The 26,128-nt window shown below is 47.2% G+C and overlaps 3 non-coding genes across 3 annotated transcripts; all 3 read left to right on the top strand.

The window, feature by feature from the left end:
* Nucleotides 1–8,951: 8,951 nt before the first annotated feature.
* trnan-guu (transfer RNA asparagine (anticodon GUU)) lies at nt 8,952–9,025 on the top strand. Its single transcript has one exon. It is a non-coding gene; the product is annotated as a tRNA-Asn (tRNA).
* A 4,452-nt stretch (nt 9,026–13,477) lies between these two features.
* Nucleotides 13,478–13,551, top strand: trnan-guu (transfer RNA asparagine (anticodon GUU)). Its single transcript has one exon. It is a non-coding gene; the product is annotated as a tRNA-Asn (tRNA).
* A 6,395-nt stretch (nt 13,552–19,946) lies between these two features.
* trnan-guu (transfer RNA asparagine (anticodon GUU)) lies at nt 19,947–20,020 on the top strand. Its single transcript has one exon. It is a non-coding gene; the product is annotated as a tRNA-Asn (tRNA).
* The last annotated feature ends 6,108 nt before the right edge of the window (nt 20,021–26,128 follow it).

Below are 26,128 nucleotides of genomic sequence, written 5' to 3'. Positions count from 1 at the left end.
TCCTCCTCCTCCTCCTCCTCCTCCTCCTCCTCCTCCTCCTCCTCCTCCTCCTCCTCCTCCTCCTCCTCCTCCTCCTCCTCCTCCTCCTCCTCCTCCTCCTCCTCCTCCTCCTCCTCCTCCTCCTCCTCCTCCTCCTCCTCCTCCTCCTCCTCCTCCTCCTCCTCCTCCTCCTCCTCCTCCTCCTCCTCCTCCTCCTCCTCCTCCTCCTCCTCCTCCTCCTCCTCCTCCTCCTCCTCCTCCTCCTCCTCCTCCTCCTCCTCCTCCTCCTCCTCCTCCTCCTCCTCCTCCTCCTCCTCCTCCTCCTCCTCCTCCTCCTCCTCCTCCTCCTCCTCCTCCTCCTCCTCCTCCTCCTCCTCCTCCTCCTCCTCCTCCTCCTCCTCCTCCTCCTCCTCCTCCTCCTCCTCCTCCTCCTCCTCCTCCTCCTCCTCCTCCTCCTCCTCCTCCTCCTCCTCCTCCTCCTCCTCCTCCTCCTCCTCCTCCTCCTCCTCCTCCTCCTCCTCCTCCTCCTCCTCCTCCTCCTCCTCCTCCTCCTCCTCCTCCTCCTCCTCCTCCTCCTCCTCCTCCTCCTCCTCCTCCTCCTCCTCCTCCTCCTCCTCCTCCTCCTCCTCCTCCTCCTCCTCCTCCTCCTCCTCCTCCTCCTCCTCCTCCTCCTCCTCCTCCTCCTCCTCCTCCTCCTCCTCCTCCTCCTCCTCCTCCTCCTCCTCCTCCTCCTCCTCCTCCTCCTCCTCCTCCTCCTCCTCCTCCTCCTCCTCCTCCTCCTCCTCCTCCTCCTCCTCCTCCTCCTCCTCCTCCTCCTCCTCCTCCTCCTCCTCCTCCTCCTCCTCCTCCTCCTCCTCCTCCTCCTCCTCCTCCTCCTCCTCCTCCTCCTCCTCCTCCTCCTCCTCCTCCTCCTCCTCCTCCTCCTCCTCCTCCTCCTCCTCCTCCTCCTCCTCCTCCTCCTCCTCCTCCTCCTCCTCCTCCTCCTCCTCCTCCTCCTCCTCCTCCTCCTCCTCCTCCTCCTCCTCCTCCTCCTCCTCCTCCTCCTCCTCCTCCTCCTCCTCCTCCTCCTCCTCCTCCTCCTCCTCCTCCTCCTCCTCCTCCTCCTCCTCCTCCTCCTCCTCCTCCTCCTCCTCCTCCTCCTCCTCCTCCTCCTCCTCCTCCTCCTCCTCCTCCTCCTCCTCCTCCTCCTCCTCCTTTCGGTTATCTAGCCGTTTACTCATATAGTCTGCCAGTGTTGCTTGTTCCATTACCGTTTCTTCTTCCCTCTGCAGCCCAGGGTACGTGTAAGGTCTCCCTAACAGTATCTCATACGGTGAGGGACCCCCCTTCCCTGGTGTCATCCTCATATTTACCAACACCAAGGGGAGGCAATCCACCCACCCGAACCCTGTCTCGGGCAAAGCCTTCCGTAACTTATTCTTCACCGTTCCATTTGTTCGTTCAATCAATCCTGATGACTGTGGATGGTAGGAGCACTGTCGTTTACATGCAATGCCCATTTTGGTAGCCAGGCAATCCACAATTTCATTCACAAAATGACTGCCGTCACTATACAACGTTTCCGGAACCCCGAAGCGAGGAATGATGTCACACATTAGTGCTTTGGCCACGGTTAGGGCCTCGGCTGTAGAAGTGGGGAAGATCTCAACCCATCGGGAGAAAACATCAATAATCACCAGGCAGTACTTCACCCCTTTGCACATACTCAGTTCAATAAAGTCCATATGCAAAATATGAAAAGGGTAATTTGGTTGTGGGAGCAGACCGGGCTTCTGGCGGACGACTCCCTGATGGTTGTACCGACTACAGACATCACAGAGCGCACAATGCCGTTGCGCGTACCCTGTAAACCCATAATGTTGATAATGTTCTTCCACTATTCTTATCATTCCCCCTGACGAGACATGGGTTACCCCATGGCCCGTAATAGCCGCATATCGATAGAGGGACTTGGGAAGAATGGGCAAGCCGTTTGTTGCCTTCCAGATTCCTTGTACGTTAGGGGTTGCTCCTTCTCGTCTCCAGCGATCCTTTTCTTTGCTGGGTGCAGTTTTCTGCATGTCATGCAAAATTTGTTGGTCCAGTGGCTTCACTGGTTCTAGAACTGCTGTAGTGATCGGTTCCCGAGAGGCAGCTTTGGCCGCCTCATCCGCCTTTCGATTTCCTTGTGTCACTGCATCTGTCCCCTTAGTATGGGCTGCACATTTGCAGATTGCGAGGGCTGTTGGTTGTAGAACTGCTTCCAGGAGACGTAGAGCTAACTCGGCGTGTAGTATCTTCTTGCCTCTTGGCGTCACCATGCCCCTGTTCCGCCATTGTGCGGCAAATACATGTACCGTGGAGAAGGCATATGCGCTGTCAGTGTAAATTGTGACCTTCTTCCCTTTTCCAAGTTCGCACGCCTTTGTTAGGGCGATTATTTCTGCGGTCTGGGCTGAGTAGTGTGCTCGGACCCTACCCAGGAGACCTTCTAACTCGGTCTGGAAGATATTACCGTTCAGGTTACTCCAGGGGACCAGGACTCCGTCCTGCAGAGGTGCCCATCCTCCTTCAACCAGACACTAATCTCCTCCTACCAGTTGACGCATTACTTGTTCAACTTCACCCAGATTTAACCGGTAACTGTCCACTATAAGATGGAATGCGCTTTGGAAAGGCCCGGAATTCCCTTTAGGCGACGGAATCCCTTCAACGGCCTTTCGTACGTCTTTTGCCGTCCAGGGGCGGTATACGTACAAGGGGACTGCTGCCCCGCCGCCTATTGGCGCATGTGGATTTGGCATTTGTATTAGTGGGTACATTTCACCTCTGTCTGTTTCTTCATCCTCCATAGCTCCAAACATTTTATACACCCTACCTGATCGCAGCCGGGACGCCGTTTTGTCCGATGGATCGTATCCCGTTGCCCCTTTGGAGGGCAAGGGTGGATCTAGGTTTGGCGCTTGGTCCAACTCCTCCTGTCGTCGGTCACCTCCACCGTCCCGACGGTGCGCTGTGCATTCGTATGAAGGTGGCGCGGATGGTGGGACCGGTGGGTGTAGCGGCGCAGATGTCGCTATCGGAACAGATGTCTCCGCAGGGGCTGGTGGTCCTGCCGGTGCCGGTGTTGGTGGTCTTCGTCCTTCTACAACACACAAATCACTATCTTCCTTGTTTAGAAAAGCACTTGTTACTTGTGTGCCGGTAGGGGTTCTCCCTTCATCACCTGCCTCTTTTTCCTTTCGCCTTTTCTCTTCCTCTGCCTCTCTCCTTTTATCCTCCCCATCCCGGCGATTCCTTGCCTCCATTAGCCATAATCTTGCTTCATGATATCCCATTCTAGTTTTCATTTCCACATCTCCATTTGCTCTCTTACTTATAGCACATACTAATTTGTTACATTAATCTATTTTTAAAGTCCCTATCCACTGGAACGTTTTCTTCCATAATTTTGTATATCTGCAACATTTCTGGTCCTGCCCAAACATCACCCTCTCATCGCCCGTCAGCGATTCTGCCTTTGATTTTGATGATCCTATGTCAAGTCCGACTTGACTGTGTCCCTGACACTTGGGTTGAATAACTCCCTTATTTTAACCGTCCCTCTGTTTCCCTGAAACAGTGTCAAGTCCGACTTGACTGTGTCCCTGACACGGTTTAAATAACTCCCATATTTCAACCGTCCCTGTTTCCCTGAAACAGTGGTCACCCTCCTTATCTCCGGCAGCAGCAGAAGTTTATGTCTGTCCAGTCCCTTTCAGATTTAAAACAACCGTCGATTTCTAGATTTACGTTCGTTTGTCCCAGCGCGTCGGATAGCCAAAAAAGCACTTACTTGGAGCGCTCGTTCAGTACTTCTTGGTCAATCACACGACGTGGGGCCCCACGTTGGGCGCCAATTATGTGGATAAATAAATTCAGTGTCCACACTTAGTCTGTAAAGGTAGGGAAGTTGGAGATAGGACGACCATTGGCTGAAAGTAAGTACCTGTTAATAGTGGTAGAAACGGCAGTTTAAAAAGAGCGCCAATAGGGCACTGTTAATCAGTCTGTAAAGGTCGGGAAGTTGGAGAGAGGACGACCATTGGCTGAAAGTAAGTGCCTGTTAATAGTGGTAGAAACGGCAGTTTAAAAAGAGCGCCAATAGGGCACTGTTAATCAGTCTGTAAAGGTCGGAAAGTTGGAGAGAGGACCACCATAGGCTGAAAGTAAGTACCTGTTAATATTGGTAGAAGCGGCCGTTTAAAAAGAGCGCCAATAGGGCACTGTTAATCAGTCTGTAAAGGTCGGGAAGTTGGAGAGAGGACGACCATTGGCTGAAAGTAAGTACCTGTTAATAGTGGTAGAAACGGCAGTTTAAAAAGAGCGCCAATGGGGCACTGTTAATCAGTCTGTAAAGGTCGGGAAGTTGGAGAGAGGACGACCATTGGCTGTAAGTGAGTGGGAATTACAGTGCAATAAGTCAGTCAGAAGAGAATACGTGGATTGGTTGATCATTTAAGTGAGAAGTCTGGTAAATTGGACAATCAGGCAATTTAAATTGGTGATATAAGCAAGACTTGCAAAAGGGTGCAGCCCTGTCCGGGTGCAGCCCAGTGAGGCAAGTGCCCAGTGAGAAAAGTGCGAGTCTTTGGCTGCGAGTCATCAGAAAATCCTAGTGAGGGAAGGCGATCAACCTGAAGTCGTTGTGCACGTGGGCACGAATGACGTCGGGCGGAAGAGGAAGGAGGTGCTACAGCGGGAGTTTAGAGAGTTAGGAAAAAGACTGAGAAGTAGGACGTCGAAGGTGGTTATCTCTGGACTGCTACCGGTACCTCGTGCTGGTGAGGCCAGGAACAGAGAGATAGAGGGTATGAATTTATGGCTGAAGGGCTGGTGCAGAGAGCAGGGATTTAGATTTCTGGACCACTGGGATCTCTTCTGGGCTAGGGGTGACTTGTACAAAAGGGACGGGTTACATCTTAACAGCAGGGGGACAAACATTCTGGCAGGCAGGTTTGCTAGTGCGACACCTGTGGCTTTAAACTAAGTAGTGGGGGGGGGGGGAGGGTTTAACAAATTGGGAATATGAAGATGAGGTTAAAGGGAATACAGGAGATATTGCAGAAGACTCTCGGAAGAATGGGAACAGAAGTTCTAGAGGGGAAAAAGATTAAGGGCAGGGCCATTTGTGACCGATGTGAGAGGGGAGGTAAATACAGAAGTTAAAGTGTTGTACTTAAATGCGCGTAGTATAACAAATAAAGTGGATGAGCTTGAGGCTCAGTTAGTCATGGGCAAGTATGATGTTGTAGGGTTCACTGAGACATGGCTACAAGAGAACCAGGGCTGGGAACTGAATATTCAGGGGTACACAACGTATAGAAAAGACAGACAGGTGGGCAGAGGGGGTGGGGTTGCTCTGCTGGTAAGGAATGATATTCATTCCCTTGCAAGGGGTGACATAGAATCAGGAGATGTTGAATCAGTATGGATAGAAATGAGGAATTGTAAAGGTAAAAAGACCCTAATGGGAGTTATCTATAGGCCCCCAAACAGTAGCCTCGACATAGGGTGCAAGTTGAATCAGGAGATAAAATTGGCGTGTCACAAATGTAATGCTACGGTGGTTATGGGAGATTTCAACATGCAGGTAGACTGGGAAAATCAGGTTGGAAATGGACCCCAGGAAAGAGAGTTTGTAGAGTGCGTTCGGGATGGATTCTTAGAACAGCTTGTACTGGAGCATACCAGGGAGAAGGCAATTCTGGATTTAGTGTTGTGTAATGATCCTGATCTGATAAGGGGACTAGAGGTAAAAGAGCCATTAGGAGGCAGTGATCACAACATGATAAGTTTTACTCTGCAAATGGAAAGGCAGAAGGGAAAATCGGAAGTGTCAGTATTACAGTATAGCAAAGGAAACAAATAGTCAAGGCAAATGTAGGTCCCTTGAAGACAGAAGCAGAGGAATTTATTATGGGGAACAAAGAAATGGCAGCCGAGTTAAACCGTTACTTTGGATCTGTGTTTACTGAGGAGGATACACACAATCTCCCAAATGTTCTAGGGGCCGGAGAACCTAGGGTGATGGAGGAACTGAAGGAAATCCACATTAGGCAGGAAATGGTTTTGGGTAGACTGATGGGACTGAAGGCTGATAAATCCCCAGGGCCTGATGGTCTGCATCCCAGGGTACTTAAGGAGGTGGCTCTAGAAATAGTGGAAGCATTGGAGATCATTTTTCAATGTTCTATAGATTCAGGATCAGTTCGTGTGGATTGGAGCATAGCAAATGTTATCACACTTTTTAAGAAAGGAGGGAGAGAGAAAATGGGTAATAATAGACCAGTTAGTCTGACATCAGCGGTGGGGAAGATGCTGGAGTCAATTATAAAAGACGAAATTGCTGAGTATTTGGATAGCGGGAACAAGATAATTCCGAGTCAGCATGGATTTACGAAGGGGAAATCATGCTTGACTAATCTACTGGAATTTGTTGAGGATGTAACTAGGAAAATTGACAGGGGAGAGTCCGTGGATGTGATGTACCTCGACTTTCAGAAAGCCTTCGACAAGGTCCCACATAGGAGATTAGTGGTCAAAATTAGAGCACATGGTGTTGGGGGTAGGGTACTGACATGGATAGAAAATTGGTTGACAGACAGAAAGCAAAGAGTGGGGATAAATGGGTCCCTTTCGGAATGGCAGGCAGTGACCAGTGGGGTACCGCAAGGTTCGGTGCTGGGACCCCAGCTATTTACAATATGCATTAATGACATAGATGAAGGGATTAAAAGTACCATTAGCAAATTTGCAGATGATACTAAGCTGGGGGGTAGTGTGAATTGTGAGGAAAATGCAATAAGGCTGCAGGGTGACTTGGACATGTTGTGTGAGTAGGCGGATACATGGCAGATGCAGTTTAATGTAGATACGTGTGAGGTTATTCACTTTGGAAGTAAGAAAAGAAAGGCAGATTATTATCTGAATGGTGTCAAGTTAGGAAGAGGGGATGTTCAACGAGATCTGGGTGTCCTAGTGCATCAGTCACTGAAAGGAAGAATGCAGGTACAGCAGGCAGTGAAGAAAGCCAATGGAATGTTGGCCTTCGTAACAAGAGGAGTTGAGTATAGGAGCAAAGAGGTCCTTCTACAGTTGTACCGGGCCCTGGTGAGACCACACCTGGAGTACTGTGTGCAGTTTTGGTCTCCAAATTTGAGGAAGGATATACTTGCTATTGAGGGCGTGAGGCGTAGGTTCACTAGGTTGATTCCCGGAATGGCGGGACTGTCGTATGTTGAAAGGCTGGAGCAATTAGGCTTGTATACACTGGAATTTAGAAGGATGAGGGGGATCTTATTGAAACATATAAGATAATTAGGGGATTGGACACATTAGAGGAAGGAAACATGTTCCCAATGTTGAGGGAGTCCAGAACAAGGGGCCACAGTTTAAGAATAAGGGGTAGGCCATTTAGAACGGAGATGAGGAAGAACTTTTTCAGTCAGGGAGTGGTGAAGGTGTGGAATTCTCTGCCTCAGAAGGCAGTGGAGCCCAGTTCGTTGGATGCTTTTAAGAGAGAGCTGGATAGAGCTCTTAAGTATAGCGGAGTGAGGGGGTATGGGGAGAAGGCAGGAACGGGTACTGATTGAGAGTGATCAGCCATGATCGCATTGAATGGCGGTGCTGGCTCGAAGGGCTGAATGGCCTATTCCTGCACCTATTGTCTATTGTCTATTGTCTATTGTTAGTTACTCGACGGTTGCCTGATTTTATTCTCTTATGAGGGAGCGTCTCACAGAGGACCAGCATCTGTATGAGTCTCGCCTGACTTGGTTACATTTGGTCAGTCTTTATAGGCAGAGACAAACAACATTCCCGGGAAAGCAGTTGTAGTCTTTACTGTGGCTTGCAGCTTTAGCAAAATCAGCCGTACTATCTCCGTATGTCTGGCATACAAGAAGAAGTGTCTCATCGGTGTTTTTTCTGCAAGCCATGCAACATATTTTTACTCACAGGATCATATAGAGACATATAAAATTATAAAAGGACTGGATAATCTGGATGGAGGAAAAATGTTCCCAATGTTGGGGGAGTCCAGAACCAGGCTCCACAGTCTAAGAATAAAGGGGAGACCTTTTAAAACTATGGTGAGAAGGAATCTTTTCACTCAGAGAATTGTGGATTTTTGGAATTCTCTGCCACAGAGGACAATGGAGGCCAAATCACTGGATGGATTTAAGAGAGAGTTAGATTGAGCTCGAGGGACTAGTGGAATCAAGGGATATGGGGAGAAGGCAGGCACGGGTTACTGATTGTGGATGATCAGCCATGATCACAATAAATGGCGGTGCTGGCTCGAAGGGCCTTATGGCCTCCTCCTGCATCTATTTTCTATGTTTCTATGACATCGAACGAAAGATTAATCGTTGCTGCACTACCCCGATCATATGCAGTTTTCTCCTCTCTCCGCCGAGACTACTACAACACCCTCCCCTGCTGCTCCCCCTCTCTGATTATCTGTTGTTTTCACACCTTACATTCTCGTTGAATCCTTCCATATCTCAAGCATCCCTCGCCCCTCACTCTCAGTCGGACGAAGGGTCTCGGCCCAAAACGCCACCCATTCATTCTCTCCAAAACTGCTGCCTGTCCCACTGAGTTACTCCAGCATTGTGTGTCTACCACATCCGTACCCTTTGTCGGGTTGGGGCCGGGTCTGTACGCAGGAAGCTGAGTGTTTCGAGAATTTTCTGGATGATGATGACCACGACTTTCTGACCACGAGAGTGGTTAGGGGGTTTGGTATAAGAATAGTTTACCCAGCGTACCAGAATATAAAACTAATGAATGTATGTGTAAATGGTGACAATGTCTGATGAGTTTTGCACTATTCTTACTTTTAGGCCCAAATCTTTGGTGCTGTTTATGAAAAGCCGTGTCCCAACCGTGTCCTCGGTCTCCACTTCCCAACCCGGGAACAGTCGGTTTATTCCTGTTTCCGTCAAGTTGTCTCTGTGGCGCAATCGGTCAGCGCGTTTGGCTGTTAACCGAAAGGTTGGTGGTTCGAGCCCACCCAGGGACGCTAGCGATCCGATACTTTTTGCTGTGCAAGTTGTTGGCAGCTGAGCAAATCTTCTCACCCCGGAGGTGGGCGCTCCCTGCTGTCGCCTCACTCTGCTCATTGGTAGTCTGCCTGCGGCGTCTGGTCCTCATTCACTTTCACTCAAATGTCCCCCTTTTCAGAAAACAGCATTCCAGGAACTAGCCGATTGGGATCTCCTCTAAACTGTCGCTGAACAGTTTATGAAGGGACAGTGAGACGTTTGGACACAAAGGGCATCGAGAGGTATGGGGAGGGAGGAGAACAGGGGACTGTGTTGGGATGATCAGCTGAGATAATGCTGAATGGCGGTGGAAATTCGAGTGGCCGATTGGCCTGCTCCAGCTATTTTCAATGTCGATGTTTTTCTGATGGAGTCCGGGATGCCCCGTGCGGAAGAGCGCACGTTTTGCATGTTCAATTCCCGTCATCTCCACCTGACTTTTAAAAATTTGGGGAAATTGACGGAAATGAAGGTGTCTGAAGAAATTCTGACTTTAAAATGCAGACCCGACGTTGCCCGAATCCGAGAGAACTGGGAAAGTGACGTTGCGGAGGTATAAATCCCCGTCGATTTCACCGTTTATAATTTTATTTGGTTCATTGTGAGGAGCTGGGAACCGCGAGCAAAGACACCGGTCGGCAGTGAGAACCGGGAGCAAGATCGTGGCGAAGTAGTGAGACTGGGATAATAACATTAATGAGCACTCTGAGAGAATGAAGAAAGATAGAGAGAAATACAAAAGAGGAAGTGAAATGAAGGACAATAAAAGGAGAGGTACAAGGTACCGAAAAGGCTGGAAACTCGAGCAAGTATTCTATTGCTCTACAGTGCAACATTTCAAGCAGCATCTCCAGGGGAATGAATTGCCCACGTTACGGAACAGGGGTGTTGAAGAAAAGTAAGTCACGCTCGAAAAAATGAAGCCAACAAGGGAAACGATACAATGTTGGAAAGCGAAACACAACAAAATAGCTCAGGGAATGTCCAATGTCACAACCACCGCACTTGTTTGTTTGTTCCTGAACAGCAACATGGCACAGCGGGAGCGTGCTGGGCCAATAACACAGAGGTCGATGGATCGAAACCATCCTCTTCTATTTGTTTCTGCAACTATTTACCGTTCACGTATTTCCCAACAGAACTCAAAATTATTTTACATATGTAAAGCACACTATAATAGTTAGAAGGATGGCGCCAATCGGGAATACTATTAGAGTGATCGGAGCGGAGTGAGTGGAAGGGAGAAGTGCAGGAGATCCACCAGAATGTTGCCTCTGATGTTGCGGATCATCCAAGGAGAGAGTCTGGACATACAGCTTTATTTTCCCGGAACGGAGGACACAGAGGTGGACCTGATCTGGATTTACCCAATAGTGAGGGTCTTCGAGAGTAGAACATTGCCTCCCATACCACCCACACAGTCTCGCCGCCCGGAAGCTAAAAAGTAATCAAAGAAGAACTATTTACACGAAGGGTGTGTTTGGTATCTGGGTCCTACCGGCTGTGGGAGGCTGCTGGATCCAGCTACTATCACAATGTTTAGGAGATATTCAGATGAACCTTTGAATCGTCACGGTGACCGCATTATTAACGAAATTAGTATGGATGAGTAGAAATAAACAACTGCAGATGTTGGTTTACAAAACATGACTCAAAGTGCTGGAGTAATTCAGCGGATCAGACAGCATCCCTGGAGAAATAGATGACATTTCGTGTCGGGGGGCTTTTTTAGACTGATAGTGGCGGGGGTGGATCGAGCTGGAGGAGAGGAGGACAGAGCTGAAGCAACAGGTGTGAGTAAAAGTATCGAAGAGTTGCGTATAGTGAAGGCAATACGGGGAGGAAAGGTGATATACAAAGGTAAGCTAGACAATAATACAAAAGAAAAGGTCAAGAGTTTCTTCAGTTATATAAAGAGTAAGAAAGAGGCAAGAGTGAAAGTTGGGACGCTGGAGAATGACCCGGATGTAATGATAACGGGGAGCAAAGGAACGGCAGAGTAGTTGGGTTGTTTTTTTTTTGCATCAGTCTTCACAGTCGAAAACATCAGCAACGTGTTTGAAATTCAAGAGAGTCAGGTGGTGGATGTTAGTGGCGTGTCTATTACTGGGGAGAAAGTGGTTGGGAAGCTGAAAAGGCTGAAGGTGGATAAGGCAACTGGACCAGATGGACTGCATCGTAGGGTTCTGACAGAGGTGGCTTTAGAGATTGTGGAGGCAGTGACAGTGATATTACAATAATCACTAGAGACAGGAGAGGTCCTAGATGATTGGAAAATTGCTCGTATTACCGCGCTGCATCAACGGGCGCAAAGCAGGTTGGCAGGTTGGCAGGATGGCAGAAGACAAAAGTGGCAATTAAAGGGGCTTTTCTGGTCGGCTGCCAGTGACCAGAGGAATTCCGCAAGGGTCGGCGGCGGGGGTACTACTCTAAACGATGTATATTAAATATTTGTACGAGGGGATTGAAGGCTTTATGGCCAAGATTGCGGGTGATACGAAAATAGGTGGAAGTGCAAGTAGTGTAGAGAAATCAGGGACTCTGCAGAAGGGGAAATCATGCTTGACCAATCTTCTGGAACCTTTTGAGGATGTGACAAGTAAAATGGATAAAGGTGATCCAGTAGATGTAGTGTATCTAGTTTTTCAGAACACCTTTGATAAGTTCCCTCACGGAAGATTGGTGAGTACATTTAGAGCACATGGTATTGCGGGTAGAGTATTGACATGGAGAGAGAATTGGTTGGCAGACAGGAAGCAAAGAGTAGGAATAAACGGGGCTTTTCATAATAGCAGGCAGTGGTGAGTGGAGTGCGGAAAGGCTCGGCGCTGGGGCCGCAACTATACACAATACATATTAATGATTTGGATGATGGAATTAGAAGTAACACTAGCAAGTTTGCAGATGACACAAAGCTGGTTGGCTGTGTAAACTGCGAAGCGGATGTTAAGAAGTTGCAATTTGACTTGAACAGGTTGAGTGATTGGGCAGATGCTTGGCAGATGCAATATAATCTAGATAAATGTGAGGTTATCCACTTTGGCGGCAACATCAAGGAGGCAGATTATTATATCAATGGTGTCAGATTAGGTAAAAGGGAGGTGCAACGAGACCTGAGTGTCCTTGTACACCATTCACTGAAAGTAAGCGTGCAGGTAAAGCAGGCAGTGAAGAAACCTTATGGTATTTTGGCCTTAATAACTAGAGGATTTGAGTAGAAGAACAAAGAGGTCCTTCTGCAGTTGTAAATGGCCCTGGGGAGACCACATCTAGAATATTACGTACAGTATTGGTCTCTTAATTTGAGGAAGGACATCATTGCTCTTGGGCAGTGCAGCGTAGGTTCACGAGGTTAATCCGGGATGGCGGGATTGTCATATGAGGAAAGACTGGAAAGACTGGGCATGTATTCACTGGAGTTTAGAAGGATGAGGGGGGATCTTATATAGACATATAAAATGATAAAAGGACTGGACAAGATGGATGCAGGAAAAACGTTCCCAATGTTGGGGGAGTCCAGAACCAGGCTCCACCGTCTAAGAACAAAGGGGAGACCCTTTAAAACTATGGTGAGAAGGAACCTTTTCAATCAGAGAGTTGTGAATTTGTGGAATTCTCTGCCACAGAGGGCAAATGAGGCTAAATCACTGGATGGATTTAAGAGAGAGTTAGATAGAGCTCGAGGGCTAGTGGAATCAAGGGATATGGGGAGAAGGCAGGCACGGGTTACTGATTGTGGATGATCAGCCATGATGACAATGAATGCCGGTGCTGGCTCGAAGCGCCGAACGTCCTTCTCGGGCACCTATTTTCTATGTTTCTATTACATCGAACGAAAGAAGAATCGTTGCAGATCTCCTCCGATCATATGCAGTTTTCATCCTCTCTCCGCCGAGACTACTACAACACCCTCTCCCGCTGTTCCCCCTCTCTGATTATCTGTTGTTTTCACACCTTACATTCTTGTTGAATCCTTCCATATCTAGAGCAACCCTCTCCCCTCACTCTCAGTCTGACGAAGGGTCTCGACCCAAAACGTCACCCATTAATTCTATCCAAAACTGCTGCCTGTCCCACTGAGTTACTCCAGCATTGTGTGTCTACCACATCCGTACCCTTTGTCGGGATGGGACCGAATCTGTACACAGGAAGCTGAGTGTTTCGAGAATTTTCTGGATGATGATGACCGCTACTTTCTGACCACGAGAGTGGTTAGAGGGTTTGGTATAAGGATAGTTTACCCAGAGTACCAGAATATAAAACTAATGAATGTATGTGTAAACGGTGACAATGTCTGATGAGTTTTGCACTATTCTTACTTTTAGGCCCAAATCTTTGGTGCTGTTTATGAAAAGCCGTGTCCCAACCGTGTCCTTGGTCTCCACTTCCCAACCCGGGAACAGTCGGTTTATTCATGTTTCCGTCAAGTTGTCTCTGTGGCGCAATCGGTCAGCGCGTTCGGCTGTTAACCGAAAGGTTGGTGGTTCGAGCCCACCCAGGGACGCTAGCGATCCGATACTTTTCGCAGTTGTTGGCAACTGAGCAAATCTGCTCTCCCCGGAGGTGGGCGCTCCCTGCTGTCGCCTCACTCTGCTCATTGTTATTCTGCCTGCGGCGTCTCGTACTCATTCCCTTTCACTCAAATGTCCCCCTTTTCAGTAAACAGCATCCCAGGAACTAACCGATTGGGTTCTCCTCTGAACTGTCGCTGAACAATTTTAGACAATAGACAATAGGCAATAGGTGCAGGAGTAGGCCATTCAGCCCTTCGAGCCAGCACCGCCATTCAATGAGATCATGGCTGATCACTCTCATTCAGTACCCCGTTCCTGCCTTCTCCCCATACCCCCTCACTCCGCTATCCTTAAGAGCACTATCCAGCTCTCTCTTGAAAGCATCCAACGAACTGGCCTCCACTGCCTTCTGAGGCAGAGAATTCCACACCTTCACCACTCTCTGACTGAAAAAGTTCTTCCTCATCTCCGTTCTAAATGGCCTACCCCTTATTCTTAAACTGTGGCCCCTTGTTCTGGACTCCCCCAACATTGGGAACATGTTTCCTGCCTCTAATGTGTCCAATCCCATAATTATCTTATATGTTTCAATAAGATCCCCCCTCATCCTTCTAAATTCCAGTGTATATAAGCCTAATTGCTCCAGCCTTTCAACATACGACAGTCCCGCCATTCCGGGAATTAACCTAGTGAACCTACGCTGCACGCCCTCAATAGCAAGAATATCCTTCCTCAAATTTGGAGACCGTAAACTGCACACAGTACTCCAGGTACGGTCTCACCAGGGCCCGGTACAACTGTAGAAGGTCCTCTTTGCTCCTATACTCAACTCCTCTTGTTACGAAGGTCAACATTCCATTGGCTTTCTTCACTGCCTGCTGTACCTGCATGCTTCCTTTCAGTGACTGATGCACTAGGACACCCAGATCTCGTTGAACATCCCCTCTTCCTAACTTGACACCATTCAGATAATAATCTGCCTTTCTATACTTACTTCCAAAGTGAATAACCTCACACCTATTTACATTAAACTGCATCTGCAATGTATCCGCCCACTCACACAAACTGTCCAAGTCACCCTGCAGCCTTATTGCAGCTTCCTCACAATTCACACTACCCCCCAGTTTAGTATCATCTGCAAATTTGCTAATGGAGGGACAGTGAGACGTTTGGACACAAAGGGCATCGAGAGGTATGGGGAGGGAGAAGAACAGTGGACTGTGTTGGGATGATCAGCTGAGATCATGCTGAATGGCGGTGGAAACTCGAGTGGCCGATTGGCCTGCTCCAGCTATTTTCAATGTCGATGTTTTTCTGATGGAGTCCGGGATGTCGCGTGCGGAAGAGCGCACGTTTTGCATGTTCAATTCCCGTCATCTCCACCTGACTTTTCAAAAGTTGGGAAAATTGACGCAAATGAAGGTGTCTGATGAAATTCTGACTTTAAAATGCAGACACGACGTTGCCCGAATCCGAGAGAACTGGGAAAGTGACGTTTCGGGGGTATAAATCCCCGTCGGTATCCCCGTTTATAATTTTATTCCGTTCATTGTGGGGAGCTGGGAACCGCGAGCAAAGACACCGGTCGGCAGAGAGTACATGGATATTAACCCCGGTGTGGGAACCTGAGAACCGGGAGCAAGATCGTGGCGAAGTAGTGAGACTGGGATAATAACAATAATGAGCACTCTGAGAAAATGAAGAAAGACAGAGAGAAATACAAAAGAGGAAGTGAAATGAAGGACAATAAAATGAAAGGTACAAGGTACCGAAAAGGTTGGAAACTCGAGCAAGTATTCTATTGCTCTACAGTGCAACATTTCAAGCAGCATCTCCAGGGGAATGAATTGCCCACGTTACGGAACAGGTGGTGAAGGAAAGTCACGCTCGAAAAAATGAAGCCAGCAAGAAAAACGATACAATGTTGGAAAGCGAAACACAACAAAATAGCCCAGGGAATGTCCAATGTTACAACAACCACCGCACTTGTTTGTTTGGTACTGAACAGCAGCATGGCACAGCGGGAGCGTGCTGGGCCAATAACACAGAGGTCGATGGATCGAAACCATCCTCTTCTATTTGTTTCTGCAACTATTTACCTTTCACCTATTTCCCAACAGAACTCAAAATTATTTCACATATGTAAAGCACACTATAAAAGTTAGAAGGATGGCGCCAATCAGGAATACTATTAGAGTGATTGGAACGGAGTGAGTGGAAGGGAGAAGCGCAGGAGATCCACCAGAATGTTGCCTCTGATGTTGCGGATCATCCAAGGAGAGAGTCTGGACATACAGCTTTATTTTCCCCGTACGGAGGAAACAGAGGTGGACCTGATCTGGATTTGCCCAATAGTGAGGGTCTTCGAGAGTAGAACATTGCCTCCCATATCACCCCCACAGTCTCTCCGTTCGGAAGCTAAAGAGTAATCTAAGAATAACTATTTACACGAAGGGTGTGTTTGGTATCTGGATCCGACCGGCTGTGGGAGGCTGCTGGGTCCAGGTTCTATCACAAATCTTAAGAAATATTCAGATGAGACTAGTTAGATCCTCAAAGTATTCCAGAAGATTAGTCAAGCATGATTTCCCCTTCGTAAATCCATGCTGACTTGGAACAATCCTGTTACTACTATCCAAATGCTCCGCAATTTCGTCTTTTATAATTGATTCCAGCATCTTCCCCAGCACTGACGACAGACTAACTGGTCTATAATTTCCCGTTTTCTCTCTCCCTCCTTTCTTAAACGGTCGGACAACATTAGCTATCCTCCAATCCACAGGAACTGATCCTGAATTTATAGAACATTGGAAAATGATCACCAATACGTCCACAATTTCTAGCGCCACCTCCTTAAGTACTCTGGGATGCAGACCATCAGGCCCTGGGGATTTATCAGCCTTCAGTCCCATCAGTCTACCCAACACCATTTCCTGCCTAATGTGGATTTCCTTCAGTTCCTCCGTCACCATATGATCTTTGGCCACTAGAACATCTGGGAGATTGCTTGTATCTTCCTTAGTGAAGACAGATTCAAAGTCTGCCTCAACTAGTCTGCCATTTCCTTGTTCCCCATTATAAATTCCCCCGCTTCTGTCTTCAAGGGACCCACATTTGCCTTGACCATTTTATTCCTCTTTACATACCTAAAAAACATACCTAAACATACCTTTTACTATCCTCCTTTATATTATTGGCTAGTTTACCCTCGTACCTCATCTTTTCTCCCCGTATTGCCTTCTTAGTCATCTTCTGTTGCTCTTAAAAGAGTCCCAATCCTCTGGCTTCCCACTCTTCTTTGCTTTGTTGTACTTCTTCTCTTTTATTTTTATGTTTTCCTTGACTTCCCTTGTCATCCACGGCTGTCTCTTACTCCCCTTGGCATCTTTCCTCCTCTTTGGGATAAATTGATCCTGCAACTTCTGCATTGTTCCCAGGAATACCTGCCATTGCTGTTCCACAGTCTTCCCTGCGAGGGCCTCCTTCCAGTCAATTCTGGCCAGCTCGTGCCTCATGCCTCTGTAATCCCCTTTGCTGTACTGTAATACTGACACTTCCGATTTCCCCTCCCCCCTTTCAATTTGTAGAGTAAAACTTATCATATTGTGATCACTGCATCCTAATGGCTCTTTTACATCGAGTCTCCTTATCAGATCAAGTTCATTATACAACACTAAATCCAGAATTGCCTTCTCCCTAGTGGGCTCCAGTATAAGATGTTCCAAGAATCCATCTCGGAGACACTCCACAAACTCTCTTTCCTGGGGTCCATTACCAACCTGATTTTCCCAGTCTACCTGCATGTTGAAATCTCCCATGACCACCGTAGCATTACATTTGCGACATGCCAATTTTAGCTCCTGATTCAACTTGCACCCTATGTCGAGGCTACTGTTTGGGGGCCTGTAGATAACTCCCATTAGGGTCTTTTTACTTTTACAATTCCTCATTTCTATCCATACTGATTCTACATCTCCTGATTGTATGTCACCCCTTGCAAGGGAGTGAATATCATTCCTCACCACCAGAGCGACCCCACTCCCTCTGCCCACCTGTCTGTCGTTTCTATATGTTGTGTAGCCCTGAATATTCAGTTCCCAGCCCTGATCCTCTTGTAGCCATGTTTCAGTGATTCCAACAACATCATACTTGCCATTATCTAACTGAGCCTCAAGCTCATCCATTTTATTTTTTATACTTCGCGCATTTAAATACAACACTTTAATTTCGGTATTCACCTCCCCTCTCACACCGGTCACAATTGGCCCTGACACTCTCTTATCCCTTTTAGAACTTCCCTCCCCATTCATTCGAGTGTCCTTTGCAATTTCTCCTGTATTCGCTTCCCCTTTAACTCCATCTCCATATTCCCAGTTTGTCAACCCTCCCCCCCCACTACTTAGTTTAAAGCCACACTTGTAGCACTACTTAGTTTAAAGCCATACTTGTAGCACTACTTAGTTTAAAGCCATACTTGTAGCAAGTAGTGTAGAGAAAGCAAGGACTCTGCAGAAGGGGAAATCCTGCGTGACCAATCTTCTGGAATTTTTTGAGGAAGTGACAAGTAAAATGGATAAAGGTGAGCCAGTGGATGTAGTGTATCTAGTCTTTCAGAACACATTTGATATGGTCCCTCACGGGACACTGATAAGCAAAATTAGAGCACATGGTATTGCGGGTAGTGTATTGACATGGAGAGAGAATTGGCTGGCAGACAGGAAGCAAAGAGTAGGAATAAACGGGCCTTTTCATAATAGCAGGCAGTGGTGAGTGGAGTGCGGCAAGGCTCGGTGCTGGGACCGCAACCATATACAATACATATTAATGATTTGGATGATGGAATTAGAAGTAACACTAGCAAGTTTGCAGATGACACAACGCTGGGTGGCAGTGTAAACTGCAAAGCGGATGTTAAGAAGTTGCAATTTGACTTGAACAGGTTGAGTGATTGGGCAGATGCTTGGCAGATGCAATATAATCTAGATAAATGTGAGGTTATCCACTTTGGCGGCAAATCAAGGAGGCAGATTATTATATCAATGTGTCAGATTAGGTAAAAGGGAGGTGCAACGAGACCTGAGTGCCCTTGTACACCATTCACTGAAAGTAAGCGTGCAGGTACAGCAGGCAGTGAAGAAACCGTATGGCATTTTGGCCTTAATAACTAGAGGATTTGAGTAGAAGAACAAAGAGGTCCTTCTGCAGTTGTAAATGGCCCTGGCGAGATCACATCTGGACTATTACGTACAGTATTGGTCTCTTAATATGTGGAAGCACATCATTGCTCTTGGGCAGTGCAGCGTAGGTTAACGAGGTTAATCCGGGATGGCGGGATTGTCATATGAGGAAAGAATGGAAAGACTGGGCATGTATTCATTGGAGTTTAGAAGGATGAGGGGGGATCTTATAGAGACGTATAAAATTATAAAGGGACAGGACAAGCTGGATGCAGGAAAAATTTTCCCAATGTTGGGGGAGTCCAGAACCAGGCTCCACCGTCCAAGAATAAAGGGGAGACCCTTTAAAACTATGGTGAGAAGGAACCTTTTCAATCAGAGAGTTGTGAATTTGTGGAATTCTCTGCCACAGAGGGCAAATGAGGCCAAATCACTGGATGGATTTAAGAGAGAGTTAGATAGGGCTAGTGGAATGAAGGGATATGGGGAGAAGGCATGCACGGGTTACTGATTGTGGATGATCAGCCATGATGACAATGAATGACGGTGCTGGCTCGAAGGGCCGAACGTCCTCCTCGGGCACCTATTTTCTATGTTTCTATGACATCGAACGAAAGATGAATCGTTGCTGATCTCCTCCGATCATATGCAGTTTTCATCCTCTCTCCGCCGAGACTACTACAACACCTTCTCCCGCTGCTCCCCCTCTCTGATTATCTGTTGTTTTCACACCTTACATTCTCGTTGTATCCTTCCATATCTCGAGCATCCCTCTCCCCTGACTCTCAGTCTGAGTAAGGGTCTCGACCCAAAACGACACCCATTAATTCTCTCCAAAACTGCTGCCTGTCCCACTGAGTTACTCCAGCATTGTGTGTCTACCACATCCGTACCCTTTGTCCGGTTGGGGCCGGATCTGTACACAGGAAGCTGAGTGTTTTGAGAATTTTCTGGATGATGATGACCGCGTCTTTCTGACCACGGGAGTGGTTAGGGTGTTTGGTATAAGGATAGTTTACCCAGCGTACCGGAATATAAAACTAATGAATGTATGTGTAAACGGTGACAATGACTGATGAGTTTTGCACTATTCTTACTTTTAAGCCCAAATCTTTGGTGCTGTTTATGAAAAGCCGTGTCCCAACCGTGTCCTTGGTCTCTACTTCCCAACCCGGGAACAGTCGGTTTATTCCTGTTTCCGTCAAGTTGTCTCTGTGGCGCAATCGGTTAGCGCGTTCGGCTGTTAACCGAAAGGTTGGTGGTTCGAGCCCACCCAGGGACGCTAGCGATCCGATACTTTTCGCAGTTGTTGCATGTGAGCAAATCTGCTCTCTCCGGAGGTGGGCGCTCCCTGCTGTCGCCTCACTCTGCTCATTGGTAGTCTGTCTGCGGCGTCTCGTCCTCATTCACTTTCACTCAAATGGCCCCCTTTTCAGTAAACAGCATCCCAGGAACTAGCCGATTGGGTTCTCCTCTGAACTGTCGCTGACAAGTTTTATGAAGGGACAGTGAGACGTTCGGACACAAAGGGCATCGAGAGATATGGGGAGGGACAATAGACAATAGACAATAGGTGCAGGAGTAGGCCATTCAGCCCTTCGAGCCAGCACCGCCATTCAATGCGATCATGGCTGATCACTATCAATCAGTACCCCGTTCCTGCCTTCTCCCCATACCCCCTCACTCCGCTATCCTTAAGAGCTCTATCCAGCTCTCTCTTGAAAGCATCCAACGAACTTGCCTCCACTGCCTTCTGAGGCAGAGAATTCCACACCTTCACCACCCTCTGACTGAAAAAGTTCTTCCTCATCTCCGTTCTAAATGGCCTACCCCTTATTCTCAAACTGTGGCCCCTTGTTCTGGACTCCCCCAACATTGGGAACATGTTATCTGCCTCTAATGTGTCCAATCCCCTAATTATCTTATATGTTTCAATAAGATCCCCCCTCATCCTTCTAAATTCCAGTGTATACAAGCCCAATCGCTCCAGCCTTTCAACATACGACAGTCCCGCCATTCCGGGAATTAATCTAGTGAACCTACGCTGCACGCCCTCCATAGCAAGAATATCCTTCCTCAAATTTGGAGACCAAAACTGCACACAGTACTCCAGGTGCGGTCTCACCAGGGCCCGGTACAACTGTAGAAGGACCTCTTTGCTCCTATACTCAACTCCTCTTGTTACGAAGGCCAACATTCCATTGGCTTTCTTCACTGCCTGCTGAACCTGCATGCTTCCTTTCATTGACTGATGCACTAGGACACCCAGATCTCGTTGAACTCCCCCTCCTCCTAACTTGACACCATTCAGATAATAATCTGCCTTTCTATTCTTACTTCCAAAGTGAATAACCTCACACTTATCTACATTAAACTGCATCTGCCATGTATCCGCCCACTCACACAACCTGTCCAGGTCACCCTGCAGCCTTATTGCATCTTCCTCACAATTCACACTACCCCCCAACTTAGTATCATCTGCAAATTTGCTAATGGTACTTTTAATCCCTCCGTCTAAGTCATTAATGTATATCGTAAATAGCTGGGGTCCCAGCACCGAACCTTGCGGTACCCCACTGGTCACTACCTGCCATTCCGAAAGGGACCCATTTATCCCCACTCTTTGCTTTCTGTCTGTTAACCAATTTTCTATCCATGTCAGTACCCTACCCCCAATACCATGTGCCCTAATTTTGCCCACTAATCTCCTATGTGGGACCTTGTCGAAGGCTTTCTGAAAGTCGAGGTACACCACATCCACTGACTCTCCCTTGTCAATTTTCCTAGTTACATCCTCAAAAAATTCCAGTAGATTTGTCAAGCATGATTTCCCCATCGTAAATCCATGCTGACTCGGAACGATCCCGTTACTGCTATCCAAATGCTCAGCAATTTCGTCTTTTATAATTGACTCCAGCATTTTCCCCACCACTGATGTCAGACTAACTGGTCTATAATTACCCGTTTTCTCTCTCCCTCCTTTCTTAAAAAGTGGGATAACATTTGCTATCCTCCAATCCACAGGAACTGATCCTGAATCTATAGAACATTGAAAAATGATCTCCAATGCTTCCACTATTTCTAGAGCCACCTCCTTAAGTACTCTGGGATGCAGACCATCAGGCCCTGGGGATTTATCAGCCTTCAGTCCCATCAGTGTACCCAAAACCATTTCCTGCCTAATGTGGATTTCCTTCAGTTCCTCCATCACCCTAGGTTCTCCAGCCCCTAGAACATTTGGGAGATTGTGTGTATCTTCCTCAGTGAAGACAGATCCAAAGTAACGGTTTAACTCGTCTGCCATTTCTTTGTTCCCCATAATAAATTCCCCTGCTTCTGTCTTCAAGGGACCCACATTTGCCTTGACTATTTTTTTCCTCTTCACGTACCTAAAAAAACTTTTGCTATCCTCCTTTATATTATTGGCTAGTTTACCCTCGTACCTCATCTTTTCTCCTCGTATTGCCTTTTTAGTTAACTTTTGTTGCTCTTTAAAAGAGTCCCAATCCTCTGTCTTCCCACTCTTCTTTGCTATGTTATACTTCCTCTCCTTAATTTTTATGCTGTCCCTGACTTCCCTTGTCAGCCACAGGTGTCTCTTACTCCCCTTAGAGTCTTTCCACCTCTTTGGAATAAATTGATCCTGCAACCTCTGCATTATTCCCAGGAATACCTGCCATTGCTGTTCTACCGTCTTCCCTGCTAGGGCCTCCTTCCAATCAATTTTGGCCAGCTCCCGCCTCATGCCTCTGTAATCCCCTTTGCTATACTGCAATACCGACACTTCCGATTTTCCCTTCTGCCTTTCCATTTGCAGAGTAAAACTTATCATGTTGTGATCACTGCCTCCTAATGGCTCTTTTACCTCTAGTCCCCTTACCAGATCAGGATCATTACACAACACTAAATCCAGAATTGCCTTCTCCCTGGTAGGCTCCAGTACAAGCTGTTCTAAGAATCCATCTCGAAGGCACTCTACAAACAGTGGACTCTACAAACAGGAGAACAGTGGACTGTGTTGGGATGATCAGCTGAGATCATGCTGAATGGCGGTGGAAACTCGAGTGGTCGATTGGCCTGCTCCAGCTATTTTCAATGTCGATGTTTTTCTGATGGAGTCCGGGATGTCCCGTGAACGTTTTGCATGTTTAATTCCCGTCATATCCACCTGACTTTTCAAAAGTTGGCAAATTGACGCAAATGAAGGTGTCTGAAGAAATTCTGACTTTAAAATGCAGACAGGACGTTGCCCGAATCCGAGAGAACTGGGAAAGTGACGTTTCGAAGGTATAAATTCCCGTCGATTTCCCCGTTCATAATTTTATTTGGTTCATTGTGGGGAGCTGGGAACCGCGAGCAAAGGCACCGGTCGGCAGTGAGAACATGGATATTAACCCCGGTGTGGGAACCTGAGAACCGGGAGCAAGATCGTGGCGAAGTAGTGAGACTGGGATAATAACACTGATCGGGATTTACCCAATAGTGAGCGTCATCGAGAGGAGAACATTGCTTCCCATACCACCCCCACAGTCTCGCCGCCTGGAAGCTAGAAAGTATCAACAGAAGAACTATTTACACGGGTGTTTTACATCTGAATCCTCCCGGCCGTGGGAGGCTGCTGGATCCAGGTACTATCACAATGCTTAAGAAATATTCAGATGAGCCCTTGAATCGCCACGGTGACCGCATTATTAAAGAGATTAGTATAGATGAGTAGAAATAAACCACTGCAGATGTTGGTTTACAAAACAAGACTCAAAGTGTTGGAGTAACTTTTGTCAGACAGCATCCCTGGAGAGATAGATGACTTTTCGGGTCGGGGGCCTTTTTTAGACTGATTGTGGCAGGGGTGGATCGAGCTGGAAGAGAGGAGGACAGAGCTGAAGCAACAGGTGTGAGAAAAAGTATTGAAGAGTTGCGTGTAGTGAAGGCAATACGGGGAGAAAAGATGAAATACAAAGGTAAGCTAGACAATAATACAAAAGAAAAGATCAAAAGTTTCTTCGGTTATATAAAGAGTAAGAAAGAGGCAAGAGCGAACATGTTCTTCATGGCAAACAACATCACGGACATTAGTGGTGAAGGAGAGGTAGTGGCTGCAACAAATGAGGCCGTTCGTGAACGTATGAAAGCGATGCTGCTCACGGAGATCGGCCCTGAAGTGTACGGCACACTCGTGAATATCCTTGCGCCCATAAAGGCAAAACATGTGCCATTCAGTGACATTATAAAGGAGTTGTAGGAGCACTTCAACCCAAAGCTTATGGAAATTGGCCGTGTACACACACAAAGCAGCGCCTATGGCCAAACCAAAAGGGGCTAAACTGAAACCGAAGTATGGCGGGGAGCCCAGTGCAGCCAGTTGTTATCGTTGCATCGGTAATCAGTCATCCCAATTTTGTCGGTTCAAAACAGCTAAGTGCCAGAAGAAAGGTCAAAACGCCTCAGCATGTCGGGCGCAGTTAATTGATATGTGTATTGACACGACAGCAGACTGTTCGGTCACGGCAAAGACCTGTATGAAACAAAGATCTCGCAGACACCATTGTCGGAGAGCAAGGTCAAGCTGAGAACCTACTCGGGCGATGCCTTGGAGACGTGCGGACAAATGAATTGTAAAGTTCAGTGTTAAGGACAGTCAGTAACACTGCCCATCATAGTGGCCAGCTAGAGAAATAAACCAACCCTCTTTGGAAAGGATTGGCTGAGTAAAATAAAATTAGACTGGAAGAACATTTTCAGCATCGATGTGTCCAAATCACGTCTTGAAAATGTCGTAAGCAAACATGCTGTAATATTTGCTGATAGTTACACGGGAATCACAGGATACTCTGCACACATTCGACTGAAGCAAGATGTAAGACCTGTGTATTGTCGACCAAGACCGGTACCATATGCGCTAAAGCAACAAGTGGAGGAAGAACTCAACAGGTTGGAGCGGAATGGAGTACTCGTGAAGACAGACCAGAGCAACTGGGCAACCCAAGGCTGACAAAACTGTTCGTCTCTGCGGTGACTACAAAGTCACAATCAACCAAGCTGTTGACGACGAATAGTATCCTTTGCCAACCTCGCAGGATCTGTATGCAGAACTTAGTGGAGCAAGAGTCTTCACTAAGCTGGATTTGTCTCACGCTTATGCCCAACTCAATGTTGACAAAGAAAATCAGCAGTGCTTGACCATCAACACACATAAGGGCTTGTAATCATATACAAAGCTGCCCTATGGTGTGAAATCTTCCCCGAAAATCTTTCAGTCCGTCATGAACAACATGTTGCAAGGCATTCCGCATTGTGTGTGCAACCAAGATGACCTACTGATATTCACAGTGGGCATGGAAGAACATCTGGAAATACTCGAGCAAGATCTCACACGACTGAACTGCCACAACGTCAAACCACGAAAGAGCAAATGTGCATTTGCACAATCAGAGGTGATCTACCTTGGACTCAGAATTGATGCCAACGGACTACGCCCTGTGAAGGCGAAAGTTGAAGCAATTGCGAATGCTCCAAAGCCCAACAATGTGTCAGAGCTATGATCATTCCTTGGGATGGTGCAGTTCTATGCACGATTCCTTCCAGATTTAGCAACCGTGCTAAAGCCACTACATCATCTGTTACAAAAGGATGAGAATTGGATGTGGGGAAAGGAAAAACAACATGCATACGACATCTGCAAGAAAAACCTGACAAGTGACAAACTCCTTGTTCACCACGACACGAAGCACTCAGCATTGTGTTCGGAATCAAGAAATTCCACCAGTTTCTTCTCGGCAGACCATTCACCCTTGTGACTGATCACAAACCACTACAAGCGATACTTGGTCCCAAGTCAGCTCTACCTTCCATGGCGGCATCAAGGATGCAGCGCTGGGCAATTCTGCTGTCCCAGTATGACTACAAGGTGGAGTACAGAAGCTCCAAGTGCAATGCAGTCGCAGATGCGTTGTCCCGATTGGCCCATGAGAACTCTGATGTGGGAAGCGAGAACTCAATCTACACACTGCAAGTCGTAGATGAAGACTTTCCAGTGACTGCAACAGAAATTGCAGCTGAAACAGAGAAGGACACTGTGCTAAAGAGTATCTATGAACAGACATTGAATGGTTGGACTGAAATCGAGAGTGGATCAAACTCGGAACAGAAGCCTTTCTATAATCGGCGACAGGAAATATCATGTGAGCAGTGATGCATAAAGTGGGGTTACAGAGTGGTTGTACCAGAGTCTTTGAGAAACAAGATTATGTACGAACTCCATGCCAAACATCCTGGCATAGTCAGCATGAAGTCAATTGCTAGAAGTTTTGTGTATTGGCCTGGTATAGACAATGACATTGAGTCATTGGTGAGCAAATGTAGTGTGTGTCAAAAATGCCGGAGTAAACCA

Source organism: Rhinoraja longicauda, chromosome 35 (genome assembly GCF_053455715.1).
Source record: "Rhinoraja longicauda isolate Sanriku21f chromosome 35, sRhiLon1.1, whole genome shotgun sequence".
NCBI lineage: Eukaryota > Metazoa > Chordata > Chondrichthyes > Rajiformes > Arhynchobatidae > Rhinoraja > Rhinoraja longicauda.
The sequence above is the reverse complement of the archived record's forward strand: the minus strand, read 5'-3'. Positions and strand labels throughout refer to the sequence as shown.